At 32.4% G+C, this 15529-nt stretch overlaps 1 non-coding gene across 1 annotated transcript; it reads right to left on the reverse strand.

The window, feature by feature from the left end:
- Positions 1 to 7171: 7171 nt before the first annotated feature.
- Positions 7172 to 7280, reverse strand: LOC111522472. The gene has a single exon (XR_002725254.2). It is a non-coding gene; the product is annotated as a U6 spliceosomal RNA (small nuclear RNA).
- Positions 7281 to 15529: the final 8249 nt, after the last annotated feature.

Consider the following 15529-nt stretch of genomic DNA (forward strand, 5'->3'; position numbering starts at 1 on the left):
AGTAATCGCTTGAAGAATCTCCCTAAAGTGAGAAAACAACAATATTAACTCTTTTAATTCATGAACACTCCATGTCTTTCCTTTTATCTGTGTCTCTTTTAATTTCTTCCATTAGTGTTTTATAGTTTTCAGTGTAACAATCCTTCACCTCTTTGGATAAGTTTATTCCTAAGTATTTTTGTTGTTGTTAATACTGCAAATGAGACTGTTTCTTGAATTTCTTTTCTGAAAGGTTTGTTGTCAGTGTACATAAATTTCACTAAAAGGTGATGTGTTGATTTTGATCATATAAGTTTACAGAATTTGATTTTTATTTCTAACAGTGTTTTTGTTGTTGAGTTCCTAGGGTTCTCTACATATATGATCGTGTCATCTCCAAAAAGAGAGAATTTTACTCTCCTTTCCAATTTGAATGTCTTTTTTTTTTTTTTTTTTTTTCCTTATCTAACTGCCCTGGTTAGGACTTTCAGTACTATGTTGACTAGAAGTGGCAAGAGAGAGGCATCTTTGCCTTGTATCAGATCTTAGAGAATAAGTTTTCAGCCTTTCCTCTTTGATTATGACTTTAGCTGTAGGTTTTTCATACATAACCTCAATTATGTTGAGATAAATGCTTTCTATATATATTTTGTGAAAATCGTGTTAATGTTTCTTTTTTTTAAAGAGGCATAGATCTGAGAGGAATTTGTATGTGTGTAAAAACACTTTTATTAAGATTTTTTCAGAAACTAAAATGAAATTAGTTTATTTAATATGCATACACTTCTGTAAAATACATATCAATATATAAATTATATATTATTCATAATACATATTATTATATTAGTATTAAGGAATATCTATCTATCCATCTATTCCCCATTCTTCTATCCATCTATAAGTGTGAGGCAATATTATCTTGCACTTAACTGTAAGAAGTTAAATGAGGCCGGGCCCGGTGGCTCACGCCTGTAATCCCAGCACTTTGGGAGGCTGAGGCGGGCGGATCACGAGGTCAGAAATTCAAGACCAGCCTGGCCGAGATGGTGAAACCCCATCTCTACTAAAAATACAAAAATTAGCTGGGTTTGGTGGCGGGCACCTGTAATTCCAGCTACTCAGGAGGCTGAGGCAGGAGAATCGCTTTGAACCCAGGAGGTGGAGGTAGCACTCAGCCGAGATCAGGCCACGGCACTCCAGCCTGGGTCAGAGAGCAAAACTATTGTATCAAAAAAATAAACAAACAAATAAAATCGGGAGGTTGAGGCAGGAGAATCGTTTGAACCCGAGAGGCAGAGATTGAAGTGAGCCGAGATTGCGCCACTGTACTCCATCCTGGGCAACAGGGCGAGACTCCGTCTCAAAAAAAAAAAAAAAAAAAAAAAAAAGAGTTAAATGAAATTAAACTCTCTAGAGTCAAAACCCACAAATAACTTCTCATATCATCCAGAGTGAAATTCAAAATGTGCCATACATGATTTGCCTTCCTCCTACTTCGCTGTCTTCACCTTCTTTTATTTTTAGTGCTTTTACCGCTTTTGCTCTTCCACCCTGACACTTGGCTGATTCTCGAATTCAATTGCAGAGTTCTTGCCAATGGGCCTTAGCGGTTGTTATTTTTGTCGGGAATGCTTTTCTCCAGTATTTCTGCAAGGCTCGTTTTCTCACCTTCTTTAGGCTCTAAAATCCCATTCTCACTCAAGCCTTTTTTTATAATCCTATTTCAGATTGCGGTCTCCACCTCAGCATTCCCTATTCTCCTTTGTCTAAGCAGTGATCACCACCAAGGATGCTGTATATTTTATGTCTAATATGTTATAATGTTCACCTGTTGTCTGTCTTCTTCCGGTAGAATGCACATTTGAGAAAGGCCACAATTTTGTCTGGTTTTTTTCACTACTGTGTCTCCTGACATAAATTAGTTATTCAAAGGATACTTCTTGAATTGATGAATAAGTGAATAAAAACACAAGGTTGAGTGATAGGCAGGATTTAATTGTTAATTGTCTTAATAGGTCTGTCATATAGCATAACTAAGAAGAGCATATGAGTCATGAGCTTTATTTTTAGTAATTTTTAATTATTTGGTCAATATTAGTCATATAAAATTGGGATAAATTAATTGGATTACGGTTTTTAGATAGTATGCCAATTGATTTATGGAATTAATTACACATGAATGATGATAATTTAAGATTTTATTGATCAGATTTCAATTTTTGTTTCTATTATATTTCCATTTGCTTTTTAAATGTTAGCAGATAAGAAATATGGGAGAACTGGGTTGGTGGACAGGTAGTTAGCTATCACTAGAATGCCATGAGCAATTGAAGTACAATAAATATCTGATCTTTTTCCCTTGGTTCAGGGTGTGTGTGTGTGTGTGTGTGTGTGTGTGTGTGTGAACTTGAATGGGCGAATAGGTTATGTTTCCTTTAAAAACACATGTGATCATTAAAACCTAGAAAAGCTTAATCATAACTAAAGAGAAAAGCTTCACCCTAGGTTGTATAAATAGTACAAATACATGAAATTTCCAAAGGACTTAATGAGAACAAGTTCTTTGGATTCAAATTAATTTAATTAAATAATGATCAAAAGCAGGTATGCAATGGTATTGTAATATAATTTCTAAAAGTTTAATTTTAAATCACTTTTCTGAAATCTAACTTTTTAATGTTTAAAATATCAGTAAGGAAGATGACTGCTTCCTATCACAGATTTCAGTTCAATGGCTGATGAAGGTCCTCCAGAGTTTGTGGCTAAATGAAAGGAGCCAGCCTATGAGCTAGATATGCCATGATATAGAAAATTTTATTTATTTCAAATTTATAGTATTTATTTCATCTTTTTAAAAATTGATTCACCTAAATGTTGTCATTTTTAAAGAAAATAAAATTCCCTTTATAGTATCTATTATTCAGAATTTCAGAGCCATTCTAGCTATTATTTTAGTTTACAGACTTCTTTTCTAATGGCCTAGAAATTTTCTGTACTAGGACTTAATTAAGGGCATTGGATGTCCCCAATGACCCGATAGAAACTTGACTAGAACTTGACTTAGGTGACTTCTAGCATGCAGGGACTCCGACCCTTGAGTTTTCTGTCTCCCTAAATAGCTTTGGCTCATTTCTGGTATCACTCATGAGAGACCTGAGAGCTCATCCTTCCATAACAATCTACCTTGAGTTCATCACCTGACAGTTGCCTTACTGTTATGCTTGATTTCCAAACTCAATTTACTTCTGGACTTCTGGTTTGTTGACCTTCTGCGCAGATTCACAATAAGCAACTTCTTGTCAGTACACTTCTACAACTCGAGCCCGTATCATTGCTGCTCCTAGCTACCAACCTAACCTGAAAAATCAGAACAAAAAACACAGAAAACCAGAATGAACTGTCACTTGAGGGATGACAGTCCAGCTGTCCATCAAATGACACTCTAGGATAAAGCCAGTGTATATGTCTGAGATCACAAGGAGGGAAGTTGTGAAATGGACATCCTTTTTATTTCCAGGTGCACGGTGATATCAGGTATCTCAGATAACAGTGTCCAACTTCTGATATCTCTTACCTATTGAATTCCTTTTTTTTTTTTCACATTATCAAGCTTTCTTTACACATTGTTGACAATACAGTTGTAATTTAGTTGTTAAACATATTATTTTTTAAAAATGAGGTGTGTACTCTAATCATCATATTCTGGTGTTCCTTGGCTTGATAAATATTTGCTATATGAATCACTTTTGTGATTAATTGACTAAATTAATCTGGGTTTACATTACTTGAAATTTGTTACTTTAAAAAATCATATCTGTTCAAAGTTGCCAGATGAATCATCTTCATAGAAATAACTGATCAATTCATTTTAAAAGCCACATTTTCAAATATTCATAAGCCACAACAAATCTCATTGTTTATGCCAAGTGTCAAGTATTTTATTTAGTCTGACCCACTCACTGAAATCATGTATCAAAATGGATTGTAAGTATTTTCAAGATTCATCCTTGAAAATGTCATATTTTAAAATGATTAAGTTTCCTGAAGCTTTATGGAAAAATTTGAGTCTAATTCAGAGAATTTTAGGATATCCATATAAGCACATAGAGTGCGTTTGATAAATGACTATGTTCACAAGGAAAGATATACCTCCCATAAGGCTTTAATAAAAGAGATAAAGTGTAGCATTTTTGTGTAGTTTTATTTAAAATATGGCATATGAATCATGTATATTATAAATATAGCTTGCAGAAAAAGCTATGGTATACTTACACTAGTAACCAATGTGGTTGAATTGATTTTAATAGTCTCTGCAAATTCAGTTAGACATGAAACATGCAAGTTTAAATTAATAAGTTCAGAAAAAATTTTTCTCATATATGCTTCTTTTCTTTAGATATTACTATATCTCAGAAAGATGAGTACTTTATTTCACTCAGTAGAGAGGTTAATTAAGTAAACTTAATTAATAATAAATGAACTGCTTTCATTTAGAAGTCTGATTTTATATGTTTAGAAAATTAAAGAAATATTTTGATATTATATTTTATTTGTTCTTTCTGTGCCCAGATGAATACCTTTGCTGTGCATGTACCGTAAAAAGCATGATAAGGCAGAATTCTCTGTCCACAAGGCAGACATTATTTAACTAGAATAGCAGCATAAACGATGGGGATGGAGGAGAAGCTGGTTTAGTGGCTGAGAAATCTGGTAGTACTATTGGTAATGTCCTGGATGAAAATTGTGAAGATTTGTCTCATTCTGAGGAAATAGTCACTTTCTAAAACGTGGTAATTGTTTTAAATTTACATGGAAAATCCAGTTGTAATATAGAACATTCTAACCACCAGATAGAAAGTTATGTAGATAGGACATCCTTGCCCGTTATCACAGAAAATCATATATAGAATGTGTAGCAATTGCTCATCATCAAACTAATTATGAAAATATTAATTTTTAAAATTGATCTTTCAGAAAGAAACAGTCATTTTAGATGTCTTTCGTTAACAGGGTTTAAACATTTGTAATAATTTTGTGGTATTTTTTCTTAGTAATATATTAATATTGCATTTGTTTTCAGAAAGTACAAAGCATTTATTTTTTATTTAAAAATTTAAAAAATTTTATTATCATGAAACTGCAAACAAAAAGGTGACATTTTACTAAGATGACTGAATAATATATCACATTAGGTATGAAAAAGTTGTTATGACATAAGTAAATTAAATAGGACACAATATAGCTGTAATTTATACTCACTTCAATTTAGAATTCTCATGGTTCCCAGGAAGCAAACTGAGTGATCCATAATTGCATCTTAAATTAAACTTTTTGCAGCGATTAACCTCTCTAGCACTGCTTGTTTCATGAACATATAACTGTTATATTATCAAAAGTGTTTTCTTTCAGAAATGTTAAAGACTAGTTATTCCTCTGTTTTATAGAAGTGTTTAAAAACAATTTGTGAATGCACTTAGAAAAAGGCTAATAGATATTTTCTTCAAGTTGTATCCAAATGAGCAGAGCTTACTACAGAAGTAGATGCTTTAGCTACAGGGCAGGGAACCTGTGGTTTAAATCTAAAGGATTATAATGTGACACATTTATTTGAGGAAATCTTCTTTGATCCTCTAACACAGAAAGACAATGTGAGAATTAAAGAGCAAAGAACAAAAGCTGAACTGTGAATTTGATGACTCCCCATGTTTGCATCCAAAAAGCTATGAAAAGCATTGATTGGAAATTAACTTTAGACCATATTTGCTTCTTAGAAAAATAAAAGTTTTAATGTTAAGTTGTAGACCATTGACATGTGAATAAATTACAAAGAGATAAAAGGATAGTGATTTGCTTCATTGCTATGATTATAAATAATCAAGGTTTTGCTTTAAGAAAATGAGATCAAGTTCTGCAATGTTAGCGTTTCTATGAATCTTTTTTTTTTTTTTTTTTTGCTTTCTTACTTTCAATGAGTCTCATCATATTAAGTAGAACTTTTGCTATAGATGAAAAATGAAGCCAGTGTTGACACAGTTGGGGGTAAAAATTATCTCCTTAAATATCCTCTTTCCAGCAGTCAAGATATCCAGTTTTCTCACAATTTTGGTAGGTGGTTGAAAATTAAATTTTTATAAATACCAATTGCAAACTGCATAAGAACAAATGAAATTAATGCAATGGTTTAAAATTATAGATATATGACAAGACATTTTTGAAGTGTGTTCGCATGGTTCAAAATTAAATTTAAAAAGAGGAAAAATAGGCAAAAGCAGTGGTATTTAAGGGGGAAAGAGATATAAAAATCAATGAGGAACAGCCAAACATGAGGTGTGGGAGGAGCTACATAAGTGGGATCTAACTTTCCAAATAAGTAATGTCTTCCTTTTCATAGTATTGAATGCAAATAAAGCATTGAATCAGGAGATATCAGTACTCTCCACTTACATCTAGAAATTCGTATCTGTGGAGCTCTATTTTTCAAAAATCACTGAACTGTTGCAGATCAGAAAATGTTGGTTTTTATCTTTAAACAATTGGATATACAGTTACCTAAATTATGAATGCAAATGAAAAGTTCTTAGGGAAATTGAAAGTGCTACTCCAGTGAACACAAGAATTATAAGAAAATAAGATGGCCTTATTGCTGATATAGAGAAAAACTTGAGTTGTCTGGATAGATCAAACCAGCCACAGTATTTCCTTAAGCCAAAGCCTCATCCAGAGAAATTATGTCTCTGCAATTCTATGAAGGCTGAAAGAGGTGAGCTGCAGAAGAAAAGTTTGAAGCTAGTAGAGGTTAGTTCATGAAGTTTAAGGAAGGGAGTCATCTTCATAACATAAAAGTGCAAGGTGAAGCAACACTGCTGATATAGAAGGTACAGCAAATTACTTAGATCTAGCTAACATAATTCATGAAAGCGGCTACACTAAACGACAAATAGCCTTGTATTGAAAGAAGATGCCGTATAAGACTTTCATGAGTGTATATACAAAAGGTAGCATGCTGTAGATACTATTTTACACATTTCTTTTTTCTATTTAACCGTATATCCTGAGAATCCCTCCATATCAATTCATAGACATCATTGTGATCATTTTTCATCTTTGTTATTAATGTATAGTGGTATGTATCCCAATCAAAAAATTTGGCTATATAATTCTGTAATTTCGTGAGGTTACCACTGGTTTGTATTAGTTGATCTTCTTTTTTTTAATTTTTATTTTTAGCTTTTTGGGCAGGGGCCATGCTAATTTTCTCTGCATCCTTCCAATTTTAGTATATGTGCTACAGAGGCAAGCACATTGATCTTATTGAAACAAATGTTCTATTAATGCTGTGGAAACAAAAAGTATAGATCAGTACATTTTGATTGTTATCAGAAACTCAATGTTATGTTTATATTTGAGAGCTGGACCTATCAATTTATGAGATGTGTGCTAAACTGGACTCAATATTAATGCCTTTCTAAGGCTTTCTCTTAAAACTTTTAACACTTTTTGTTGTACCTGCTAGAGTTCTATTTAATCCATAGTGCGTTTTCATCATAATCACTATGGTTCACACTCTAAAAAAATACAAGATCTTCTTTGACTAAGTTAATATTTTTGTTCTAACTTTAGCATTATCTAGCATTTGTTGTCTAAGTATACTTTTGCTTTGCAATTATTGGACACATTTTTTTCTCCATATTATTACCTTAAACTTTCAAAGCAGATATGTTCTACATTTATTTTCTGTAAATAGCATACACGTAGATATTAATTTTTGACTCAGGGTAATGGTTTTCTCAGTGTAGTAGTATCAAAATAATCTACTTGGTCTTAGTTCTGTTGTTTTATGCTTTTCATTTGCTGTTGTTCCTTTTTGTTGCTGATTGTTTTTCTCTAAGTTTCTCATAAGCATATGTTTTTATATTACTGTATTTGTTGCAAATGTACAGTTTCATACTACTTTAAAAATGTATTAACTTAAAATCTAAGTTCAAAAATGTCCATATTTCTTAAATAACCCAGTTAAGGAAATAAAGTATATATTGACACATACCAAGGTAGATTAACAAAATTCAATTTTATTATTTCTGTGTACTGATTTTCTAAGAATTGTCTACATTATGTCAACATATCACAATTAAGGAACATTGCACTAGTATTGCTATTACTATTACTATTTTATAGCTTTTGTTTTAGTTATATTTATATTTGACTTATTTCATAACTATTTTTATAATTATCTACATGTGATTTTACATGAACTGATTTCGTAATTCATTGAAAAAATGTATTCTATGACTATCACTTTCTAAAGTTCTTATTGTGATCCAGCTCTTACATTGTAATGTAAATGTAAAACTTTTACATTACATTAAATGTAAATGTTTTACAATGTAAAACTGCCTTTTACATTGGGGCATATGCCTGCAGCCACTCCTGTAGACACACACTTAATATTTTGTTTGTTTGGCTTCTTCCCACATTAGTTAGTTTTCTTGCATAGAAGTGCTTGGTTACCAACCCAGTCCTTCAAGAAACATAGTGATTTACCATTTTATCTTCCAAAGTTTAATATTATCAATAAAAATTCAGAGGCCTCCATGGTTTTTCATTCTATGTAGAAGGAATTTTTATTTTTCTGCCTTTTTTTCTTTACTTCTTGAAATTCAAAAAAGTTAACCATACTATACCTCTTCCTTATATTGCCTGATCCGTACCAAACCTTTGAAAGTCACAAACTGTTTCAAGATAGTTTTGTCATATTTTAAATGTGATTATTGCCTCTGTTACTACTTCTGATTCACATGATGCAGGTCTTTTCTCATAATGTCTACTTGAGGATGTATGACTTTATATATTATTTTTCATCTGTTTTGTTCTTTATCATTATGCTATTATCAGAGCAAATTGAAATGTGTTGTCCCACATTTATCATCTGATACTTTACATAATTGATTCTGAACCTTAATATTTCTAATAAAATTCTGATATTTGTATTTCTTTAAAATTTTCATGGATCTCAATAAACTTTTTTTATACTACCCATGTACTTTTAGAATCCAAATTTACATAAAATTTTAAAGTATACATAGATGCTTGCTAAAGTTTATACACCACATTCCTGTGATCTTTGTTTCAAAAATGCATTATACTTCATACCTTGAGTTCTATATTCTTCTTTGTGTATGTTGCTAAATTTTCATATCTCTTTTCTTTCTCCTTTCATGTACGTATTTGTTTAATGACCAGTGACAGGTTTAGTATTGGCATTTGCCATAATCTAGGCAGATCCTTCTTCTTTAGCCCTTCTTTCCCAATATGAAATAGGCTGTTAGGATCCTCTGCTCACGCATTACACATAAGAGTTGATTGAAGAAAATACATGTTATTATTTCAGAGGTTTGAGAATCTAACTGATAATAGGAGTTTCTAAGATCTAATGGAAACCCCAGCATGAAAAATACTTTCAATGGTTATTTGTCTATGCCTGAATAATCCTTGACTCACTCTCTATTTTTCCATATTGGGATTTCTGTTTCTTTTGTTACATATCTGATGTGTCAATGACTGGGTTCAAGGTCTTTTAGATATCTTCTACGCAGTTAATAAAAATATTGAAAGAGTCACTTTTTTTATTGAGTCTGAAATTGGTATATGTAGTCTAAAAATTGTAGCCTGACCTGTCCCTTCTGAACTCAGATAACAGATTGGGACTGAAGTCTTGCCAGATAATCAGAAGGCACTGTGCTGATCTAAAGTACCTAACAGTGCTAAGGACACAACAATCAGTCAATAATTTGGGGTAAATTGAATAATTTATTGTGCTACAAGCACAGTAAATTTGCAACTAAAGCAGTAAACAATCTCTTAATTTGCTTTCTGTTTAGTTTCAGCTTCTATAGACGTAACTGTTCTTCCAACTCTTTACCTAGTTTCTAAGAATATTTGTTTATCCACAGTTTAAGCTCTGTTCACTTACTCCATTTTCATTTAAAATGTAGAAAATTTTATTACATTCTCATTATAGAATATATGTCTGATAGATCATCTTGATTTGGCAGTTTAATGAAAAATGAGTTGGTAAGTTTTCTATTGTTGTTTTCATATAAAGGGATATTGGCTGGTATTAAGTAGATGAAATGTTTTTACTGAAACAAATATTCATGTTTGTTACTGCATGTAAGTTTGCAAACCTTACTGTAAAACTTAATGCTTATTTTAAAACACATGTATACACCCTTATAGCGACCACACTGGTCAAGATATAGAATGATATGGAACATCTACGAAACTTCTTTCATGCCAACTCCATTCCAGAGTTAACCATAATTCAGTTTTCTAACATAATAAGTAAAATTTGCCTGCTTTTGAATTTTACATAACATAAATCATAAAGTTTCTCGTGTGTCTAGCTTATTTTGCCAATTTATCAATAAAACTTTTTTTAATTAAGTGATTCAAATAATGGTTTCCATTATCAAGCTGATTTTCATTATATGAATATAATAGGATTTATTTATACATTCAGCTATGATGGACTATTTTTTTCTAGTTTAGATATATAATGAATTAAGCATCAACACTCTGGTCAATGTCCTTTGATGAACACATGTAAGCATTTCTATTTAAGACTAAAAGGTCTGGGTCATAGAAAATGCATAGTTCAAACTTAGCAGATAGTGCAAAACATTTTTCTAATTTTTTTTTCTAACTTCCCCTTTCACCAACAGGACTTGAAAAGTTCAAGTTGCTCCATATATTTTTGATGCTTGATTATTATAGTACTTTAAAAAGAAAAAGAAAGTAATAGTAGATATGCCGCTGGTATAGGTCTCATTGTGTTTGGATTTGCACTTTGATGAGTGATAACTTTGAACATCTTTTGGTAAGCTTAGGACCCATTGGGAAGACACTTAGATGAACATGTGTTCAAGCCCTTTGCCCATTTTTTATTGAGCTCTTTGTCTTCTTTTACTTATTATTTTGAAAAAGTTTTTAAATACTTTCTGAGAAAAATTAAATATCAAATATTACATTGTCTTTATTTCTTTAATCTTCTGACTTGACTCTTTGCAGTCTTAATGTGCACTTTGATGACTAGACCTACTCACTTTAAAATGGTCCAATTTACTGGTAATTTTTTTTTTTTTTTGTATAGTGCTTTTTTTTTCTGTTCAAGTAAAAAGGGTGCCACTGGCAAGTTGCTTATAATATTACCCTATGTTATCTTCTAAAAGCTTTACTGGTCTAATTTTATATTTAGATGTAAGTCCAAGGTCGGGCGCAGTGGCTCACATCTGTAATCCTAGCACTTTGGGAAGCAGAGGTGGGCAGATAACCTGAGATCGGGAGTTCAAGACCAACCTGACCAACATGGAGAAACCCCATCTCTACTAAAAAACAATTTTAGCCAGGCTTGGTGGCGCATGACTGTAATCCCAGCTACTCAGGAGACTGAGGCAGGATTGCTGGAACCCGGGAGGCAGAGGTTGCAGTGAGCCGAGATCGCGCCATTGCACTACAGTCTGGCCAACAAGAGTGAAACTCTGTCTCGAAAAAAAATATATATATATAAGTCCTTCTGGAAACAATTTTCTGTGTACCATGTTAATTAGAGAACTATATATATTTTTTGGTCTTTTGTTTGTTTACCTTAGGTATACCAAACTGATTCAATATCCTCATATATATTTGTAACATTAAATCTATTGGAAATAAAAAGAAAGCTAAGGATGTCTTAGCAGAATAAGATTTTTAAATATGAAAAATAATTAGCTGGGCATGGTGGCCCAAGCCTGTAATCCCAGCACTTTGGGAGGTCGATGCAGGCGGATCACCTGAGGTCAGGAGTTCAAGACCAGCCTGGCCAACATGGTGAAATCACATCTCTACTAAAAATACAAAAATTAGCCGAGTGTGGCTGTGCCGTACCTGTAATCCCAGCTACTCGGGAGGCTGAGGCAGGAGAATCGCTTGAGTAGGGGAGGTGGAGGATGCAGTGAGCCTAAATCAATCGCACCACTGCGCTCCAGCCTGGGCGACAGATTGAGACTTCGAAAAAGAAAGAAAGAGAGAGAGAGAGAGAGAGAGAGAGAGAGAGAGAGAGAAAGAGACAGAGAGAGAGAGAAAGAAAGAAAAGTTAAATAGTAAAAATATTCAGCAGCAAGTCTGACAGCTAATTTAATTTTTCAAATACCATAAGTTGAAATGGCATTTCAAGATTTCTTCAAGAACTGAAAAATCTATGATTTTTATTGGTGACAATTTCCAAGTACTGCTACTACTAAAGCTATTTGCTGCCTATATTCATATGTGAAAGGAATAATAAACCTTGCTTAGAGATTAGCAGAGGTTAAGTTGTAATTTTTTCCCACTCAAGTCCATTAGTCCCTTTAATTTGATATCCTAGAATTCAAGTTAAAAATCACAGATTTATGGAAAATAACACTTCTGCTTCAAGCCATGGCGGTGTCATTGCCGTACTTTGTTATATAATTGGTGATCATGTATATATTAGGTTGTTTTTTCCATCTTGTTACATACCTGTATCTATGTATTCTTTCACTAGCAAGACAGTTCTTTAATTACTGCATCTTAACCAAAGGACTTGAAATTTGGCAGTGTAAATATTAAGCTTTATTTGTCTTCAAAAGTATTTTGGCTATCTTAGCCATTTTGACTTTTACGTACATTTAAAATGATTTTGAAAAAACTGCCACTGTTTTCATTAGGTTTTGTTCAATAGATCATTTCAGGAAGCCTTGACAATATAGAGTTTTTGATGAATAAGTGTAAAATTTTCATCTTGTTATTTATCATTTTAAAGTCACTCAATTATGTTTTATAGTTTTCCATATAAAGGCAACGTAAATTTTTATGTTTCTAATGATATGATCAATGGCTTATCTGATTTTTCTAAAATATGAAAATACAATTAATTTTTTTGTATATTAACTTTTAATCAAACAACTAATACAATTATTTTAAATTTTTATAGATTGTCTTCATTTTCCTTTGGAGATTTTAACTGAATGTGAATAGTTTAATTTATTCCATTTCAATATTTATATGTGTCTTTTATTTGCTATCCTAACTGCATTGTTGACTAGAATTGGTAGTAGTGGACATGTTTATGTAATTTATCTCAGAGGAAAGATTTGCGGGTTTTAATCACTGATGCTATTTTTGCCTTATTAGCTATTGGTTATACTTCATCAGATTTAAAAAGTTCAATTTTATTTTCAGTTTTCTGAGATATTTAATCATAAGTAAACCAATTTTTGATTTATCATGATTTTTGTCAAATGTCTTTGCATTTATTGATAGATTTCCCTTTATTTGGTAGGTACACTAAAATTTATTGATTTTTTGAAAATTAAATTAAAAATGAATTGGTATAAACTCATCTTTATCATGATATATAATCTTTTTATGTTCTACTTTATATAATTTGGTAAAACTTCTATAGACATTTGTGCATCTGATTTCAAGTAAAATGCTAAGATACAATTTTTCTTTTCTTACAGTGTTTTTATTGTTTTAGTCATTATTACACTTACCTCTTAAAGAAGATTAAGAGATGCTTTATTTTTTAATTTGTCTTCTCTAGAGAGTTTAAGATGGGTGTTAATTCTTTCTTAAAGTGTTGGTAAATATAACTGATTAAACTATCTGTGTTTGGAGTTTTCTTTCTGGAAAAAATATAGAAGTTCACTTTGTTTATTTCTTCATTTTTTAATTTTTACTTCTGTGAAGATTAGTAGGTTAGCCTCACTCTGCAGTTCAGGATCTTTTGAACAACTCCTGGTGTCCATGGAACTCCAAAATGCCAGTCTCTGTCATCTAGTTAGAACAAATATTTCGTGATCCTAGACTACCATGCTCCTCTTAAAGCAAGGTAAAAGGGCAATTGCCCTATTTGATGTGCAAATAAGAAAAAAAAGGAACTTACCCAACGAAAGAGTCCAAGAGACTAATTTGAAAATCTCACCATACTGGATTTCCGTTTTCTCTGTTCTTTTGACCACTAAAGTTCAGGTTGCCAGCATTATATAATGAAGAATTCAAGCAGTTGTTTTATGTTCTTTATCCAGCTTTCATAGTTGCTTTCAGTAGGAGGTTAGCAAAGTAAAAGTTACCCAAACGGGGCTGGAATTTGAAGTTCCAAAATTGGTTTTCATGCATTGTTATTCTGATAAAGGCTTCTATTCTCATTATCTCATTTTCTATTCTTATAACTCATTAATATTTATGGCTATCAACATGAAAGATTTTCTTTGCAAAAGCAATTAAATGCTGTGCTTATTTTTAAAGCCCTTATCCAAGATCTTCTTTTTTCAGAGCCCAAGGAAGTAGAAACAATATATTAAACTTAGTCCTCTCTTACTTTATCCTCTTGCCAACAACAAATGGCTTCAGAACTAGCTCCATCAATATATATACACATCCCATTAAAATTCTTTCTTTCTCTCCCGTATTTTTCAACATATCTGAAAACTCTATGTGCCATGAATCTTTATGTACAAGTAAAACAGCACTATTTATTGAGTTTAGTGCACAAGAGAAAAAAGGAGAAAGGATTGGCAGCAAATTGATTATCTCCCTGAAGCCGTATCACTGCTCAGCGGATTGTGCTCCTAGGACCTGTGAATCACATCTCAAGATGTGTGTCTGATGACATCTGAGATTTTAATAAATCTTTTCAATCATGGCTTGTCAATATTGGGCCCAGTTTTTTTCCTATTAGTTGGTTTTTTTAATGAAAGCTAATTTTAGAGTCAATTTGGGCTGAAAGCATCATTACAACATGCAAGATGCAAACTGCAAGAAACTTCCCTCTCCACTGGGCATTCATATCCTTATAATATGCAGAGGCCATTACTCCCCTAACTGCTAGTCATTAGAAGGTTATACACTCATGACTGGGCAATTGTATGTAATGCTGGCCTTTTCTCTAACGCACTGAATGTTGATATAATGAATGGAAACATTTCTTTATACAGTTTGTGACCAAGTGCTAAGTTATGTATAGTCTATAAAACATTTGAAAACAGATGGTATATGCACTTATCTTTGAAATTCAAGTTTAAAAAGTCATCATACCACCTTTCTGAGGATTTTCCTCTTGCCATCTCAGAAAGAGACTACAGTAAACTTTAATTTTCAATACGTCATAGTGAAACACATTTTACTGTAGTCAGTTGTTAATATGTAGTTTTCTCCATTATGTGTATTCCTATCCTGAAAAATGATAATGTCTTCTTTTTGGAGACAGTGTCTTGCTTTGTTGCCCAGGCTGGAGTGTAGTGATGTGATCATGTCTCATTGCAACCTTGAACACCTGGGCTCAAGCAATCCTCCTGCCTCAGTCTCTCAATAACTGAAACTACATTTGCACGACACCATACCTCGCTGTTTTTTTTTCTTTCTTTTAGAGGGAGAGTCTCACAATTTTTACCAGGCTGGCCTTGAACTCCTGGCCTCGAGTAATCCCCCTGCTTCAGCCTCCCAAAGTGATGGGATTACAGGCAGGAGCCACTGCCCCAGAAAGAAAAAAAAA

The sequence above is a fragment of the Piliocolobus tephrosceles genome, chromosome X, assembly GCF_002776525.5.
Source record: "Piliocolobus tephrosceles isolate RC106 chromosome X, ASM277652v3, whole genome shotgun sequence".
Taxonomy (NCBI): Eukaryota; Metazoa; Chordata; class Mammalia; order Primates; family Cercopithecidae; genus Piliocolobus; species Piliocolobus tephrosceles.